The sequence below is a fragment of the Balaenoptera musculus genome, chromosome 20, assembly GCF_009873245.2.
Source record: "Balaenoptera musculus isolate JJ_BM4_2016_0621 chromosome 20, mBalMus1.pri.v3, whole genome shotgun sequence".
NCBI classification, from domain to species: domain Eukaryota; kingdom Metazoa; phylum Chordata; class Mammalia; order Artiodactyla; family Balaenopteridae; genus Balaenoptera; species Balaenoptera musculus.
In genome coordinates, this window is record NC_045804.1 from 55,502,416 (window position 1) to 55,522,266 (window position 19,851).

Below are 19,851 nucleotides of genomic sequence, written 5' to 3' on the forward strand. Positions count from 1 at the left end.
TAAGTATTGGGCTAGATGACCTGGAGGTCATTTCTAATGCTAATAATGAGATTTTATGATAGTGTACTTATTTCTTAATAATTAGATAATTTATTTGGGTGTGAGAACAAACAATTTCAGTTCCGAGAGAATTGAGATTTAGTACAAAGTCCGTGAAACTCAAACAGGAATTGAAAATCATAAAAGTAAATTCGGTCACACTGTTCTGAGCCTAAATATTTCAAGTTTTCAAAAACTGTTTATGATTCATTTCATATTTTGTTGTGGCGTGTCTAAAAAAAACTGCAAATCTGTCTTATTTCCATCATTTTTATATGAACATATGCTATTAAACAGTCTACATTACTTTCCTCTGATTACGGATTCCTCTTTCCTTTAACTACCGTCTTAGCATTTCTGTGCCGACAGAATACAACCCACAGACTCAAACTTGTAAATATCACCTGAGAACAATATGAAATTTTCCTCTGATTTTAAACTTACCTTGACTTAAGCAAACAAACACACGCACAAAAAAGGCCTTTCCTGGGACACAGTTTGTCCAACAGAACACTTCCTTTTTCTGATGGATGTGAAAAAAGGGGAAACAACTCATTTGGCAAAGTATAGTATATCATTACTCAAAGCTGGGTTCAACAGTTCAGATTTTTAAGGCCTTGGGAGTAAGGAAAAGAATTTTCTTTATTTAAGGAAAATTATTTTGCCCACGCTTTCAAAACGGAGCCAGCATTCTACAAAATTCTGGTAGGAGGCGCTCAGAAGTCAGACGCCCAAATCAATACATGGAAATTGTTTATATATTTAGTTATTATGCAATTTCAAGAACTTACTGTTTTGAAGGGCAACGATTTCACCCAAACCTTTAAAACTGTGCTGCAGATTATGACAATAGGTACATACACGTCCCATGTTCAAGCCAATGTACTAATGGAGCTGTTTAAATAAACTATTATTTATTTGTTTTCTTTTATGAAGGAAGGGGAAACAATACCTGAAAGAAGAGAGTCAAAATATAATCTATCTGAACGGATACACAACGAGGTCCTGCTGTAGAGCACAGGGAACTAGAGTCAATGTCCTGGGATAAACCATAACGGAAAAGAATACAAAAAAGAGCGTATACATATGTATAACTGAGTCACTGTGCTGTGCAGCAGAAACTAACACAACACTGTAAATCAACTATATGTCAATAAAAAAATCAAAAACATATACATATATATATAATCTATCCCTTGACGTAGTTCGACGAACAATCAGGGGATTGGCCATGGAATGAGACATTTCATGTCCAACAGATTTCCAAGTATTTCATAATAATCACCTTTTACATCTGCATACCCCTGTTCACACATTGTATCATGTGACTCATGATTTTCCTGTTTCCTCTCCCCCAAGAAATCGATAATCTATTAAAAAAACCATATTTGAAATATTGCCATATTTTTCTGAAACCCTCTGTTTGTCGTAGATAGTAACCCCCAGCAGACACACTGATGATATGTAGGCAGACTGCACAGTTCACGAGGTTCAGACATGTGTTGATTTTGTAGACGCAGATGATGTGAATTCCTGCGAAGGCACACAGCCGTTCAGTCTCCATGAATGTGGGGAGATGCTTCTTTTCGAGAAAGATCAAGTGGACAGAATAATGAGGACCTTTACTGGAAATGATGGCCACAGGAAGGCTTGCGGACGGGGAGACACACAACGAGGGGCAGGTGCGAACATTTCCACATCTGAGAATTTCAGGACTCACGAAAGTCCCCAGAGGTATCTACCAAAAACATCAAGGGTGCCAGATTCGAGCCAGATCTGAACCCGCTTTCCCACTCCACGCCCCTCCACGTGGGTCTCTGGCCCCCTTTATTGGTGGCCTCGGAAGCATTAGCTCAGCAGTGTTTCTCTTTCTTCTCCCCTTCTAGTTTTCTACTTTCTCCACTGCTGCAATTGTGCAGCCCTCTGGCCATGCAATGAAAAGTTCTCCAGTTCTGTCACACAAATGCAAAGGGCGACACGGTGGCCTGCTTCATTTTAATCAGGATATTAGATGAGTGAAGATTTCATGCAGTCATTTGTTTACACTTAAGCCCTCGAGCTTTTGAGTTCCTTGGTTCTCCGGACGTCTCACCCCCCTTCCCTCCTCCCTCATCCTTTCCAAATCTCACTACCACGCTGACCTCTCACCACACTGTTTAAAGGTCCACCCTCAATTTCTGCGTGGACTAGAAAGGACCGTCATGGTGAAATAGATGAATTATTTGCAATACTCTAAGACTAAACCTAGAGAGATGCCATGAAAATAGTTTCTGAACTTTAGATACGCGAGTCCCCTTATTTTAAGCAATTTTCAACTTGAAATGTCCTTCACGTCCTTTCCCTAAGAGCCTCTATGAATCAGAGAGAAATGACTGCCATTGACTTAAATGAGAAACAAACACTACAAAAACAATTTTTTTTCCCATAAGCAATAGATCTGTGAGTCAGACAGTAGGAATAAGTTGGTTTGGTTTTCTCAGGTTTTTCTTTTTTCCTTTTTTTTTTTTTTTAATGCTTTCTCATCAGCAGCAAAATTTCCGGGGAAAAGAAAGGAAAATATTAAAAGCGTTACAAAGAATGTCTTCTATTTGGTATTCCTAGAGAAGAAATAAGATGTCACCAATGGAGACTTCCCTGGTGGTCCAGTGGGTAGGACTCCGTACTCCCAATGCAGGGGCCCAGGTTTGATACCTGGTCGGGGAACTAACTAGATCCCGCACACATGCCGCAACTAAGAGCTCTCGTGCCGCAAATAAGACCTGGTGCAGCCTCAATAAATAAACAAATAGATAAAAATAAATCTTTAAAAAAAAAAAGGACGTCACCAGTGAAAGAATATCCGTGGTTGAAACTTTAAACTTCAGTGTTGGTGAGAGAAAACACAAAGCATTCAGAAGTCTTCATTCTTTCAGGGAATTTTCAAGTGAGTCTTCAAAAAGACGGAGATTCTTTTTTTTTTTTTTTTTTTTTAACATCTTTATTGAAGTATAATTGCCTTACAATGGTGTGTTAGCTTCTGCTTTATAACAAAGTTAATCAGTTATACAATATGTTCCCATATCTCTTCCCTCTTGCATCTCCCTCCCTCCCACCCTCCCCATCCCACCCCTCTAGGTGGTCACAAAGCACGGAGCTGATCTCCCTGTGCTATGCGGCTGCTTCCCACTAGCTATCTATTTTACATTTGGTAGTGTATATATGTCCATGACACTCTCTCACCCTGTCACATCTCACCCCACCCCCTCCCCATATCCTCAAGTCCATTCTCTAGTAGGTCTGTGTCTCAAAAAGACGGAGATTCTTAAAGCAAGTTTCTTTTGCTCCCCAGCCTTGCAATGGAGTTTAGAATAGGCTGGTACAGCATCGCCTTGAAAATTAGCCACTACACTTTTACCAGAATGTTCAAGAAACTTAAACAGGCCTATCAGATGCTACTTGTGTTCAGTAACTAACGCAGGAAGTCTTAAGCATCCATCCAAAGAGCACAGTCTGCAATTTAAAATAAAAGACTTCCTAAAACCCTGTGATACAGAAACTGCTGATCAAGCCACCAGGCCTAAGTAACAACATGCATGCAGAAAACAGGACACACAAATGCAGTAGCCAGGACAGAAACATACTAAACACATTGTAGAAACCTCCTTTCATATAGGGAAGTTTTATTTACATGGAAGACCAGCCATAATGGTCATAAAGCGAGTAGGAGGACCCCACTGGCCAACTCAATCCAGGAAAAAGGGGGAGACAGCAAAGGCCAGGCAGACACGTGGGTGAAGTTCATCACACTCTCTGCCTCTTCTGAGTAATTTTCTTTTACCCATCAACACACTGCCCGCTGGCTTTTGTCACACGCAATAGCCCACCTGGTCGCAGGGTCACCAATAGCTTCGTAGTTGACGAGACAAACATTCTTTGGTCCCAGACCTCTGTTCACACCTTCTGTAGCATTTCATGCCACTGACCTTGAAACTCTCTCCTCCCTGCTACGGCCAACATTTTCTTAGGAAAATTTTAAACGTAGCAAAAATTGGTAAGAATTGTACAACCAAACACCCATCTACCCACCAACTAGATTCTAAATAGGGGTTTTTCTGCACTTTTATTATCACATATCTACATATCCCTCTACCCATCCATCAATTCATTTCATCCTTTTGAATGTGTTTCAAAGCAAATTCTAGACATCAGTACACTTCCCTCTAAACACTTGCGTGTGCACGGCATAAATGGTAGAAACGGTCCTTCTCTGGGGCAAGAACATAACCACGTTCCCCTGTTCCTGCTCTTCCCTCCCTGCCCTTGTGTCCTTGCTCCACACTTTCATATCTCGGCTACAGTGACGGCTGGCACGGCCTCAGCCATCAGGCCTACGCTGGCCCCAAGCCTGACCTGATTTGTGGGCTCCAGCCCACCTCGAGGCTCCATCCACTTGATGGGCCTAAAACAAAGCTGTCTGCTCCCCTTGGTACCTGTAAACTCCTTCTGTGTCCCTCCCTATGACAGTCGCACTTAATCATAAATATCCCCGAGCTAGAAATCGTCCAGTGTTCTCCAGTTTCTCCCCCTTTCCTCCTTGTCAGCATCCCACACAAAGCATCCCACACAAAGATTCCTTCCACCAAAACGTCCAGCAAATCTCCTTGCCACCACTTCCCATGGCCACGGCCCTGTTCTACTTCAAGCCTCCACCTCTGTCCTTGAGACTCAACAGCCAGGGCCTTGGTGTGCATCTTCCGCCCTTCCCACGCCACCTCGGATTGGGCTTCCTGGGCAGAACCAGGACGTCTGCGGAATCAGCTCTCTATGGAAAGCCTTCAAAACCCCTCCCCTGGCCCTGCCTCAAGAGCCGCAACTACCCAATATGGTAGCCACTGGCCTCAGGGAGCTACTGAATACTCGAAATGTGGGTAGACGGAATTGAGAAATGCCACAAGTATAAAATGCATATGAGGGACTTCCCTGGCGGTCCAGTGATTAAGACTCCATGCTTCCAAGGCAGGGGACACAGGTTCGAACCCTGGTCAGGGAACTAAGATCCCACATGCTGTGTGGCACGGCCAAAAAATAAAAATAAAATAAAATAAAGTGTTAAAAAATAAAATAAAATAAAATGCATATGAGATTTGGAAGATTTTGTACGAAAAATGCAAAATGTCTCGTTGATAATGTTTTATTGTTGATTACATGTTGAAATTATAATATTTCAGACAACTTGGCTTCAATCAAAATATTATTAGAATGAACATTGCCTCTTCATTCCTACTTTTTTAAAGAAGCTACCAGAACATTTAAAAGGACATAAGCGGTTCCCGTTACATTTCTGTTGGACAACGCTGATCTAGAATAAAGTCCAAACTCCCTAAACATGTTATTGAATGGTCTCAAAAATCTTTTCTGACACTTTGATCCCAACGTGATGCCTCACTCTTCACCTGCAAACTCGGACTGTTGACTGAAACTGCTGGGTGGGATTGCTTCTCAGGACAGAGGTCAGGTGACCCCATCACAGGATGCCCAGGCACCCAAAAGGCAGACGGAAGAATGGAGAAGCAGGGGAAGATCTATGTAAATTAAACAGGTACTCAAGTACAAAGTCAAGGAAACAGCAAAACGCATTATTAAGCTTTTGTAAAAAAATGACCAAAGACTGTCGATTTGTCTCTTCCAAAGTAGAACATTTGTCATTGAGCACATGAATCACCGTTACATGCAATGCCACCATGCTGAACAAGTCTGCATATTTCAAAAAGTTCCCACTGGTCACTGCCTGGGATGGACACTTCTAGCCTCATCCAGCCTCGAGGAGCTATTTCTGAGCGGCACCTCGCACAGGAGGTCCCTCAGCTACACCCTCAGCACCTCCCATGAATGTTCGTGGTGGATACTCACATGAGCATCACATGCTAAGTAAAGTAAGGGAAGGTCCAGGGACATATCTGAAGCTTTTAGCCTATCCTAGAAGTCTGCAAACCAGGCCAGTGAGCCAAAGGCCTGTTTTGGTCAATAAAGTTTTACTGGAACATAGCCACACCCATTCATTTACATATTGTCTAAGGCTGCTTTCCTGCTAAAAAGCAGAGTTGAATAGCTGTGACAGAGACCATATGACCCACGAAACCTAAAACATTTACTATTGGCCCTTTCCAGGAAAACATCACTGAGCCATGGCCTAAGGCATCATTGTTTTTATTAAACAAAGAGTGAATTCCTTCTGTGACAGGTACAGTTCCAGGGCCCAGAGATATAAAGTTGAAAAAGACCAAGGTTAGTTTCTTGAGGGACCCTGAAGCACGTTCACTTTAGTCTCTTCACACAGGACTTCTGCTCACACTGGCCAGTGTTTTTCAAACTTTTTTGTATTGAAATCCACTAATAACAAGTACATTTACATCCAATCTTTCAGCACACACTGATCTGTTTATGTATGTACACACCTGAACCAAGCCTGTCAAGATAATATTTGCCCGGCTTACTACCTGGGATTCACTCTCTTATTTTATCCTGTTATAGCCCCTTCCATTAAAAAAATAATAATTGGTTTTATTATACACTAATGTCTTGGGATTCACAGTTTGAAAAACTCTTAATACACACCAGCTTTTTGTTGCTAACTCTGATCTTCACTATAAGCCAAAGCTTATAAACTAGCAGCCCCTCTCCTCCAGATGAAATTGATTTACTCCCTCTATGCAGAATTTTGGTTTGTGTTAGGTTTGGCTTTTAATATGTTAATTATTTCTCAATATGTTTTTAAAAAAATCAGTATCCCAAGATTCTTTAGAAAATTCAGAGGGCAGGGCAATCATGAGTCTACTTTCTTTCTTGGCAACTGTCAGCTGGAGCTGAGAAGTGGTTTCTCCAATGTCTGCTTCCAACTTGCCACCCTCTGCCACAGGGCAAATGCACCTGAAAATCCCAAGAATTTTCATCACAAGCATTAGCTCCCCATGAACTCCCCCCCATATAAATATAAAACAGATCCAGTGTGTTTTCCTTCCATCATTAAACCCTAGCAGGGCATTCCAGTAGACCCTCTGGCTTTGGGGAAAGCCTTTTTAACAGATACTGTTGTAATCTCAAGTCCTCCTACACCAAGAAGAAAGAGAAAGGCCTCATTAGAAAGAAAAACAAGCGGCCTTTATTTCTTTAAGAAAAACCCACAACATTTGATGAAAGAAACTACAATAATTAAAGTCCACCAGAAAATTAAGAAAAAACCCAGATGCCAGTTTTTGTTTACTCTAAAGCTTTGTCTGTAAAATGAAATCACTTCATCACTGCAGCCTTTTCTTACCGCCAGAACTTTTCAAAACATCGATTGCAAGCAAACATGGCTTCAGTTAAGAAAGGTGACCAGGGGCGCAGTTAGCTCTGGGAATGTAACTTTCGTTGCAGCTTAATCCAGTTCCCTTTTTAAATACCTGAGTTTAAGGAGAATCTGCAAAGATTTACGACCGTAACAAACACACCACTTTTGAATTTGTCATTCAAACCAGCCTGGCAACTCTGATACTTCCTATTGAAAGGAGAGCTCTAATCCAAGTAAGAACTCTGAAAAAGGGAAAAGGAATTTTATTCCCATAATTTGATTGATTACTTCCTACTCTGAACACTCGAGAGAGAAAACGCAAACTTTTTTTCTGTCTGTAGTTGGATTTCTCCCACTAATCTTTTACAAGCAGGTAACAACCATAAAACACAAATTACTTACAAGGATCCACAGGCCAGTCGTGCTAGCTGGGTTCCAAAATCTATAAGCATCAAAATACTGGGGAAAACATCTGAGATGAAAACCACAAATGTAAAGATGAATTGATCACTGACTATATTCAATTCAATACTTTAATTCACCAGTTCTGGGAGGAGAAAGAATAATGCTATCAATTGTTCCATTCTCTGGAATAATTTTGCCATCGATACAAATCCTCCAAAATGATATTTATGTAATTCAGAGCATGCAATGGTTTCCCAATTGTAGTCTCCAGAATTTTACCCTGAAAAATGATAGCTCTAAGCTCTTGTCTTTTAGCTTAACCTTGGGCAAGGCACCCTGTTTTCTCATAGGCAGAAGACAATCTCTGAGATACTTTCTAATTCCAACTTCCTTTATGGTTTATGATTCTGTCTGGTTAGAGCCAGAAAAGTTCAAATCAACAGCCATGCCTTATTTGGCAATGAGCCGACCACTACAGTAAAGAGCTTGGCACTATTAATGACCAGCTGGCAGGATAATTAGATAAAAATTATTAATAACAATAATAATGAAGATAGAAGAGTACTTGGGGGTAAAAATTGGGCTATGGCCTGATTGGGAATATTAACATTTCTAAAGAATAAAAAGTGTCAATCAAAAAGTGCAAATACATGTATATGGAAGGCTGAGTCACTTGGCTGTGCACCTGAAACTATCACAACATTGTTAATTGGCTATACTCCAATATAAAATAAAAAGCTAAAAAATAAAGTGCAAATACAGAAAAGAGTGAGAAAGATGGACTTTGGCATGACTCGGCCATAGCTGGTTGGGGGTTTCCTACAAAGTTGAAGACACCAGGGAATGGGTACAACCACCGACTCACCTTGCCCCACTTCCAGGAGCGGCCAGCCACCTTCTCATATGTCTCTGACAATATTTCGGCTTCCCCATGCAGCCATTCAGAAGGAGGAAACTTGATCATTTGGACCACTAAACAAAGAGGTTTTTTTCACAGTGATTATTTTTCAGCGGGTGGGTGAAAAATCAATTGAATGGCTCAGGATTTCTGATATGATCAATAAGATGAGCTCTGTGAGCAGATTATATTATTTCTTAAAAAAAAAAAAGAATTACACAAGAAGTAGAGGTGGTTTTAGTTATTCCAGATAGGGCAATAGACTCACAAGGATATTTAAAGACTTAAAAATTCGCTTTGTCAACTCTGTGTTGATATGTTGCCTAGTTTTTAACTAAAGGTCTAAGGCCCAGGATCAAACATGTCCAAGTCCTTCTATCACATGGGACAGGCTTTCAGTCCCTACCATCTTTGAGCCCCTGATGGCTGGATATCTAGGCAGGAACCACACTTGGGCAATTCCATCTGAGAACATGATGCTTCCCAGCAGTGAAGCATTGGCATAAGGTAGGTAGACTTGGGTTCAGCACTAGTTCTACTATTTCCTTGACTGTATGACCCTGGGCAAGTTACTTCATCTTTTTGAGCCTCAGTTTCTTGAGCTATAAAAGGTAGTAAATAGTAGGACCTACCTAATGATATTAGTCATATTAATAAAATATCCAGACTACATGCAGCAGGTCATGCAGTAAAATCTAGCAACATCCAGTGTGGGCTCAACAAACGCAGCTATTATTACCTTACATCTAAAATGATAGATAGGGCTTCCCTGGTGGCACAGTGGTTGAGAATCTGCCTGCCAATGCAGGGGACATGGGTTCAAGCCCTGGTCTGGGAAGATCCCATATGCCGCGGAGCAACTAGGCCCGTGAGCCACAACTGCTGAGCCTGCACGTCTGGAGCCTGTGCTCCGCAACAAGAGAGGCCGTGATAGTGAGAGGCCCGCGCACCGCGATGAAGAGTGGCCCCTGCTCGCCGCAACTGGAGAAAGCCCTCGCACAGAAACGAAGACCCAACACAGCCAAAAATTAATTAATTAATTAATTAATTAATTTTTAAAAATAAAATAAAATCATAGATAGATCATTCAGACAGAAAATCAGTAAGGAAACATTGGATTTGAACTATATGTTAGACCGGATAGATCTAACAGACATATACAGAACATTCCATACAACAGCAGCAGGATGCACACAGAACGTTCTCCAGGGTGGATCGTATGCTTGGCCACAAATCTAGTCTTAACACATTTAAGAAGATTGAGATCATATCAAGTATCTTTTCTGAACACAATGGTATGAAGCTAGAAATCAGTAACAAGCAGGAAACTGGAAAATGCACAAATATGTGGATGTTGAACAACATCCTACTTAAAACCAATGAGCCAAAGAAGAAATCAAAAAGTAAATCAAAAAATATCTTGAGACAAATGAAAATGGAATCTGAACACACCAAAACTTATGGGATGCAGCAAAAGCAGTTCTAAGAGGGAGGTTCATAGTGACAAATGTCTACATTAAGGAAAAAGAAAATCTCAAATAAGCAACCTAACTTTCCCCTTAAGGAACCAGAAAAAGAAGAGCAATCTAAGCCCACAGTTAGAAGAAGGAAAGCAATAACAAAAATCAGAGTGAAAATAAATGAAATAGAAACTAAAATGACAGATTTCGTCAAATGTACTTTGCAGGGTTCAAATAGTTTGCTATTTTTAAAAAGTTTCAACATGCATGAAGAAAAGCATTATACCAACTAAGATGGAAAAATGTCAAACAACAAGCCCAGAATGGCATTAAATCACAGAAATTATTTTTATCTACATAAGCATTTAGTAGCCTGTCCTTTGCACGATATAGGTTCATAAGACAGATGCAACCAAGGTAAGTGAGCCAACGATTAAGAGGAAATACTGTTATCTTCTCTGAGTCTCAAGATGTACCAGGTATTGTTTTGTTTTGCTTAAGTAAAAATGTGATTTTAATTTTGACAGTTGTTAAAAATATCAAAGGAAATGTTTTGAGGCAGATTGTCATTACTCTATTAAACCTGAGCCTCTGAGGCACAACAGAAGCAAAAAATGCCAGCGTGCTACCTGTACAGGAACTTAGAGTCTGATAACACTGGCATCCCAGGCTTAGCTGTTCCAGCAGGAAGGACCACCAGGATGCCCAGGTCCTGTCCTCCAGGGCTCTGGAGGTTGGATTCTCTCCCTTCCACCCTCTCCTTCAACCCCGTGATTGCTCCAGGTCTGCTTTGCTCCCGTGGCAGATCCCATAAGCCAGGGTCTAAACCAAAGGTTAAAGCACAAGGGCAAGGAAGCAGACAGAACATTTAAGCTGACCCAGAAAATCCAGACTGTGTTGTCATCTGAGCTGTAAGGAGTGTCCCCAGGCACGGCCCCATCTCGTCACCGCATCACCAGCTTCCCCACCCCTGACAACTGCCCCTCCTACACCGGAGGCAAAAAAGCCAGATGCCCACATCGGATTTTCCTCTGACCCCTACTTCAGTTCTTCGTGTTCTCAAAAACTTGCCACCGACATCAGAGTTTTTGCTCTCCAGGCAGAGAGGGATTCAGTCAGGGCTGCGTGACTTTTTATACCTTCTTGACTTGACACTTGCCAACCATAAAGAAGAGACAGAAAGACAAAACAGTCTCTGTCCGTGTTTCAGAGACAAGAGAGTAGGAGGGGAGCCCTGAGCCAATTTTCTTATGAAATAAGCTGAGGGAAAGATCAGCATGTCTGGAGCAACAGGTGCTGGCGTGGAGGGAGCTGGCAGGCTGTGCTGGGGGCCCTGGGGAGGAGAGGACTAAAGGGCTGCTTGGTGGAGTGTTTCGGGATGACCCCTCACACCCTCTGCCTTCTTTGTTAATGGTGTTCTTTTCCCTTTGGTTTTGGAATCATTCTAGACAACAAAACTGTAAAAAAAAAAAAAAAAAAAAAAAAAGCAGTACAGAAAAATCTCAGAGACCCCTTCAGCCAGACAGTTTCCCCTGAGGTTGTCATCTTCCATAACCCTGGTAAAGGATCAAAACCAAGAAATCAACCTTGGTATGACACCGTGAACTAAACCACACACATCAGTCACATTTCCTCAGTATTCCACCAATGCCCTTTTCCTACTCCAGGATCCAGTCAACGGTACCAGACTGTATTTATGCATTAGCAATTAGTCTCTTTTTTCCCCTCCCAGGGTGACAGTTTATCGTTCTTATTTTGTTATTCATGATCTCGCCATTTGTGAGGAATGCTGGTCAGGTATTCTGTGGCTGTACCATCCATTCATGTTGGTCTAACGTTTTCTCATGATTAGATGGGGGTCAAGGATTTAGGGGAAGAAAACCCCACAGGTGAAGCCCTCCTCCCTGTCTTACACCAGGGGATACAAGATCTCAACACGACAACTAGGGAATGTCACCCTCAGCACTTGGTTCAGTGGGGTCCACCGGGTTCCTCCACCATAGCGTTCCCATGTTCCCCTTTCCCCCTTCCTTTTTTTTTTTAAATTGAATTATAGTTGATTTACATGTTATATTAGTTTCAGGTGTACAGCAAAGTGATTCAGATGTACATACATATCTATCTAATCTTTTCAGATTCTTCTCCCTTATAGGTTATTACAAAATATTGAGTATAGTTCCCTGTGCTCTACAGTAGGTCCTTGTTGGTTACCTACTCTATATATAGTAGTGCATACCTGCTCACCTCCCTCGCCAGGCCCTGGACCAAAGTCACAGGAAACAGTCTCCCGCTGGAACTCTGAAAACACCTTCCTATAAAACTGTCCCACATGGTGGATCTTCCCAAAGTGTATCTCAGGTGTGTTAAGGGTTAAACAGGGTGCTGCCTGTTAAGAACCCTGGGACCCTCCTCCAGAGCCTGTACAACACGGGGATAGAAATAAGACTGCATTACTGATGTTGAAACAAAATCATCTGGGAGTATTTTCATGTGAAGCTGGCTTTCAGAAACAGGCAAAACACACTAACAAAACTGATCTGGGCATATGGCATTCCTTTCAGGTACACACATTTCTAATATAAATCTCCTAATCACTTCTCTCTTCTTTTTCAGGTTTATTGTCAAGGCAGGTCTTTTTTATTTCTCTCCAAAGGGTAACCTCCCTGTCTGAAAGAGCCAGCTCAGGCACAGTGGCTGTTAAGTGCTACCCAGGATGACTTTCCCTCCTTTTTTAAAAAAAGTGAGACCAAACATACTCTGATCATGATGAGGTTTTCCAAGTCCACCCTTCGAGTTCCTTGCTGACTCTCCCTCCCACTAGGTGGCGCTAAAGGTCACATTCTAAGTGGGCTGCTCTCAAAAGAGTCCAGGAAGAGGATTTTTTTTAACCTTTGTGAGAATATCACAAGTACGAAACTAACGGCAAGTACTAAACTTCCTTCTTACTAAGCAGTTCCCCTTTCCTTTTTCACATTTACTGCCACCTGACAGCTTCTGAAACTGAGCAAATCTGAACTTCTGGAATCCAGCTTTCAAGGAATCACGGAATAAATGTAAATGTTAGAGGCATAACGGTCATGACATGAGTGATATATAAAATCAGCAGTTGCATCATTGGAGGCAAGCAGCTGGGAAGATGTTTCAATTCTCTGAACTCAGCATTTCCTTGGTTTCTACGTTCTGTTTTCACATAAGTTTAGTTCACGTAAGTTTACTATATTAATATTCCCCCTCCAAAGAGATTTTTTAAACTGTATCAAAAGAGCAAAGATTTTAAAGTGCTTCTGAACATTTTTAAGACATTCTTGAAAATGCAAAGACTAGGGAGCTAAAATATTACTTAGGTGCAATTTCCTCTGGTTACACATCAAAGGCATATGTTTTAATAGGAAACCTCATTTCCACAATTACGATTCATCACTTAAGGAAAAACAAACTTTCTACAAGCTTCGAGTCTAATATCATTGGGAAGCACAGGGAGAAAGGACGCTCTTTATCAGCCCAGTTCCTGTTCCTTGGGGGAGGAAGACGAGCCCCTAAGGGAAATTGCTACGTCTGTCAAGTTCCCAACCCAGCCCAGCAATGTGACTGATGGTAATCGTGATGTGCAATCATTCAAATGCATCCCGTAGAGATAGCAGGCCTTTGTTGTTTATACCAAGTCAGTTTGTTTGCTCTGTGACACTCTCCTACTATGATGTGAGCATCTGGTCTGTGTAAGGTCAGCCCCTGTTGCCATTAATTGCACAGGCTTATTTTGTTCTCATGACCCCTCCAGAATACAGATTTGGCACGTACTCTTTCTGGGCCAATCAACAGACATTTCTATGAGACAAATATTTTGGCCAGAGCGTTTCTGGATTTTTTTTTAAGAGGAAAGCAGAAGATTACAATATTGTGGAGGATTTTCACTCCTATTTGGCTACGCATTTCACATACACTACATCAGCGCATGATAAATCTCATCACTACAAGGGAATAATCACTCACATAAGGTATTCCAATTCCAGGCTATACCAAACATGGTTTTGCTATTGTTGTTTTTAATGCCTGGACTCAATAATCCTAGACCTTGTTCCACCTGGGTGTCTGATGCTGCTCAGAAGTTCCCCAACCACTAAATAACTTTTCTGTTATCAATTCTACCACATTCCCCACCTACTGGGTACCTGCTCTTGCATACATGTGTGTATGGGTTCATGTGTGAACCTCGTGCGCCACACACACACACACACACACACAGAAATGAGACTGTTGGACTTGTCTTGCTGGGCTGGTCTACTGGGGAGATGAACGCAGGGCAAACAAAATGGCAGCATGTAGCTTCTCAAAGGGGCTCTTTGCAACCTCTCAGTTGATGGAGAGTGTCCAGTCAGTGAGGGCTCCAGGGAGCAAATGCATGAAAGAAATTGGGCTCTCCCCTCCCCCCCCACAGACATGTACCCTAGACTCAGGGCCCAAAGCTGCTTCTCCCCAATTTCCCCCCTACCTCTTATTCCTTCCAAGGTCCTTCGCTTCCCTCTGAGGACACAGAGCCCCTTTGGATGTCAGTCCCCAGGACCTTGCATGGGTGGCCAGACTCCCTTGGCTCGAATTTCACTTCCAACCCTTCATGTAGAAGGGCTGGTGGCTCAGGAGGGTGGGAAAGTACACACGGAGGTACTCTGCAGCTGCTCCCAGCTGCTCCGAGATGCCGATCGCCCCCGATAGGAACCGAAAGTGCCTCTGCTCAGCCTGCCTCTCCCGTGGACGTGATAAACAAGGCAGTGATCAGGAAGGGCCAGAAAACTTCACGTTCTGATGAAGCCATGGAAAGAACCAACTCTTAAACTCCAAGCTGAGTCATCTTTGATCTTTCTAGATGCTACAGAGTAAAATAAGTTTAGCGACATTCTTCTCTGCAGAAATCATCCAGTCTCACTAAAGAAAATGAGTCAAAATATAGGAAAGAGACATGCTAGCACAAGAGATTAGATGATGAACACTTACTATCTTGTCCCCAAATAAAAGACTGAAGTGTTACAGAATCCAAACATTTGTATTCATATACCTATATAAATATATATATATATGTACATAGTATATATAAGCACACACATATCTTTAAATACTTTATAAACAGGTATCTTTTGTCTTAGGAGAAAAATAACCATACCCTCTAGTTGGTGCAGATATACAGGCAGAGAAGGGGAGGGGCTTCTTTTAGAATGCCAAGTTCACCTGCTCTTGAACCACAGCAGAGGCGTTTGGTCTTAACTTCCAGAAAAGATCTCAAAGTTCTGAAGGTAATGAAACAATTCCCCCCTTTTCTTGAGGAACCCACCACACATCCGATGGAAATGGAGACCGCTCACGGTGAAGGACTGCTTTCCTGTGACACACAAGCCACAGACATTTGTTGTCCTGATATCATGTCAGCTAAATTAAGTAATGTGGAATGTTTTTTAAACCCCACCAGAGTGGAGTTTCATATCCAGAAAAGTCCACTGAAGCGACCTAAATTATCATCAACAAATTTCCTGGCATATTAAAATGTTCCTTTATTTCATTTATTTTAGAGTAATATTAGGACATTTTTAAATCAATAAGAATAATTTCCTTTTTAGAGATTTTAAATAAATTCGTTTTCTTGGCCTTTACTACACGTTTGTCCAAACGAAGAAACCACTGATTACACTATTCTTGGGATGTAGTTTATAAAGTACTTTTAATTTTTTTCCCAGAGAGAGAAATTTATTGACACATCCTAACAACAGGCGTTTTTAACTCTCAAACTCAATTTCCAAGAGACTTTCTTCCAACTTCGCAGCAACAACAGATTTGTCCCGTTGTCAGGACGGTAGGGGGCGCTGCCACAACAAACTATTACGGCAAATTGAGAGAATTTTCACTGGGCGAAAAAACAAGGCTAGACATTATGATTCTCCCATGTCAATGAGCATGTAAAAAATACTGTACAAATTTTTTTCTCTTCCATAATTCACTTCAGCGTTCAAATACTAGGGTTTTCTTTCTGTTCGTTTGCGTGTGTGTGTGTGTGTCTGTGTGTGTGTCTGGTCATAAATGTGTGTTAGAAACCCTATATTACAATTTTTGGGCTGACTGAAGAAGGTCTTACCGAATACCTTTACCTAAAATACTGGCTAAACACAAGCAGCTAAAACGTGCCTAATAGTTAAATGGCATTCTGTGTGATTTTTTGTCATAGGTAAGTCTTCAGTCTATTTCACAAACATCTAACTCCAAGTTCAGAGCCGAGATGAAAGAGAACTGTAGCAAAGTTTCATTAAATAATCGCATAATCCAGGCCCCATAGGTTGGACTTTTTAAATAGTTTTCCATGTAATTGAGTTAAACTTAAATTTATGCGTTCAATAAAAGACCATTGCAAATGGTAAAACAAGACAACTGCTCCAACACTTAGAAAATTAAATTCACCAAACCATGAAGTCTACTGTGCAGTTATTTTTGTAACCACCATAAATTGCTTTATAAAACTCCTCTACCGAAGTAAACAATCCAAGGCGATATTTACTTTATAGCATGCCTCCAGTTTCCAAACGAGACAGCAGCCTAAAAGTTCATGACTTTTTCTTCTTCTTTTCCTTTCCTTTTTTTTTTTTTTAAATACTTGTGTTTCTAGTTACTTTGAAACCTTCCTTCTCTTACACAAGCTCAGAAAGGTCAACGGAAAATAAGATCCAGCTCTGTGGATATACTGTGCCCCCAAATACTCATTTCTGGAATAGGAAGAAACAGTCCTACTTTGTGGAAATAAAGGCTATATAGCAAAATGAAAATAAAGGGTTTTAGTACTAAATATTTCCCCATATTTAATAGCACCTCACAGTCCAACACTGTCTTAGATGTTTTTGGGCAGTCGGCTTGAAATGTGTTCACTTATAGCCCTGTACCAGGCCACATTCAATGCAAACTGCTATAGATAAGAGTTTTAGGGGTCTTTAATCACTTCTTTCTTGTGTCCTTGATGGAAAAAACAGAGCTGCCTTTGTGCTAAGAAGAAGGACCTGTTGTTTCCAGATTCAACAGGTCATTTTTATAAGAACTTCCCAGAGGATACAACATAAATGACAGAGACACAAGGGGATTTTTTAAGTGGCTGATGATTTTAAATGATATATATTCTATAGTAAGGGAAGGTTGTTTGTTTTCCTCTCCAACAAATGGAAAGTTACTGTTTTAAACATGTTTAATGTTCTAGTTCGACTTTTAGGACCAAACGTTTTCTCATGAGTTGGGTTACTGTAAATTTGCTTCCTGTGCTTGACCCTCAAGTAAATAAACTTGTCAAATCACATCCATTTCTCTTTTGGGGATGAATGGTTAATTGAGAGGACTTTTGAAATATATTTAATTTAAGTGGTATTGTAACTTCTGTCCTATCATTTCAGTTAAGATAACAAGGAGACTGCAAATTTAATGAACAAGATAAAACTTTATAAAATGGAAAATTCTGGCCTATTTTTCCATATACTCAGAGGAAAGAAAAAAAGGCCAATATTTTATGGCAAACAAAATCCAGGTGACACTAAGATTTATTAGAGTTTGGCTTATTCTATTATTAAAGGTGGCCTGAATTTGAGAAGACTGGCAAGTTTAAGATTAAGACCTAAATCAGACTTGTTTCCTACACTGTATTCGGAGGGTTTTTCACAATGTAACCAGGATCCCTATTTTTCCCCACTTTTCTTCCTTTCAAAAAATTTTGTCTACCTCATTTTTAAAGGGAATTGTTTGGAGATCTTTAGAAAAGTTTCTGCCAGTCCAGAGACAAAAGGTACTCTTCCCTACAAATACAGAAAGCATTTTATACAAAGTCATTCCTAGCCCCAAACAAAAGTTATCGCCAACGAAGCCTTCTTTAAAACACGCTGCTCTCACATATATCTCCCCAAAACCTAGAGTCTAGTTCTTGACACTTTAACTGTGTCTATATTACTTACTATCTAGTACCTAGGACAATTAGACAAAGAGTTAAGGTAAATAAATAAACAGGCGATTGCAAAGACTGCGTTAACGCAGGGAATCGCCCAGAAGATAAAGAAGAAATAAAAACAGGCTTCCTTGGGAAAGGGATCCACTAGGTCACATATCTAGTAATTGGTGAACAGGTTTCTAACTTGGAAGAGACATGTTTCTTTTTTTTTTTTCTCTTTAGCTACGCACAGGGAAACTTTCACAAAGCAGGAGAAAATGATGAGATTGGCTATTTGGGGAAAAGGGAATTCCAAGAACTAAAGAAAAATCTGCAAGGGCCAAAATTTCCTTCCCACCCGCTCCCTCTTCCCCGGAAGAAGGCAGGGTGGGGAAGGAGACCCCTCACCTTAAGGACAACTACCGATGACCCTCTGCCCTCTGCATGAAACCGGGGAGGGCAATGAACTGGGTGGGCGTCACCACGGGCTCCTCGAGCCCCTTCCCCGGGCTCTGCCCGCCCCGCCTGCCCGCCTTGTCCGGCCCCCAGCTCACCGTACCAGGCGAGGCCCTTGTCGTAGCTGCGGTCGAAGAAGTGGGGGCTCGGCGCCCACGGCGCGCACGTCGGGGTGCACACGCAGGAACTCGAGCAGCGCCCGTCGGCCGCCCTTCTTCACGCCGATGATGATGGCCTGCGGCAGCTGCTTGCTGCCTTCGTCCAGCAGCAGGGCCAAGGTCCCCGGCGGCGTCTCGGCCACGCTGCTCCCGGCCCCGGAGCCGCCGGGACTCCCCGCCAGGCCAGGGGGCTCCTCTTCCCAGGCCGCCACCTCGCCGTCTTCCCGCGGCGCGAGCGGTCGGCGCCTCGGCCACGGCTGCACTTGCAGGAGGCGCTTCCCTCGCGCGGCCGCGGGCCACGCCGCCGGCTCCCCCGGGCCTCCCGCCGGGACACCGCGACCCGAGGCCCCCGCCTCCTTGCCACCGCCCAACCGCCCCACGACGGGGCCCGACAGGGTCTGGCAGCGCTCGGCCAGGCAGTAGAAGACGTAGAGGGACGTGAGCAGGGAGCAGAGCATCAGCAAGAACTTCCGGAAGATGCTGCGGGACAGCGGCTCGGCCGAGGTGGGGTGGGCGCCGGCCGGGGCCGGAGGGGCCATCCTAGCCGGAGGCGACGTCGGGCAGCGCGCGGGCCATGCTAGGCCGGGACTCCGCCAGGTGCCGTGGCATTCTCCGGGGGGGCCTGCGCGCTGGACGGAGGCCACATCGCCTTGCGCCCCTGCGGCCGTGCGAGCTGCCCGGGCGGCGGCAGCCGAGGCTCCTCGGGGAGACGGAGCCCCCGGAGCCCCGCGCGGAATCCCAACCTCCGGTCGAGGGGGTGGGAAGGGGGACGTGGTGCCGTGCTTAAGAAACCATCGTCTGAGACTCGCCCAAGTCCTGAGCCCGGGGCCGCGCTCGGCGCCCCCGGTCCCCGAGAGTCGCCGGAATGGGGGTGTCGGCGGCGGTGGCGAAGGCGTGCGTCTCAGCCCCGGGCCGGAACGGCCTCTCGGCGCGAGTCCCAGCTCAGCGATCGTGCATCCCTCGCTCGGTCCCGGTGAGGGGACGTGCGGCTCCGGGGCCGCTGAGCTCCGTGCGCTGCAGACCGCGGCGGACACAGTGCCTCCCAGCCGCCGCTTCCTCGGTCCCCGGCCCGCCTGGGCGCGCGCTCTCGGCCCCGGGGCGAGGTCCCCCGAGTCCCTCTACCCGAGCGGGAGCCAGAGGGTCCGCGCCGAGCCGTCCGACCCTCTTGGTGCGCTCCCGGCCGCTCCGGC

General features: G+C 43.3%; 1 protein-coding gene across 2 annotated transcripts in view; it reads right to left on the minus strand.

The window, feature by feature from the left end:
* LOC118887538 (heparan sulfate glucosamine 3-O-sulfotransferase 3A1) overlaps positions 1-19,851 on the minus strand; it is a 275,512-nt gene that overhangs the window by 71,603 nt on the left and 184,058 nt on the right. Inside the window, exon 1 of one of the 2 annotated variants that reach the window (XM_036838420.1) lies at positions 18,456-18,535. The exons of the other annotated variant lie outside the window; for it this stretch is intronic. The gene's annotated coding sequence lies outside the window, so the exon portion shown is untranslated. Of the gene's footprint in view, positions 1-18,455; positions 18,536-19,851 lie in introns of those variants that run through there. 2 annotated transcript variants of the gene reach the window in all.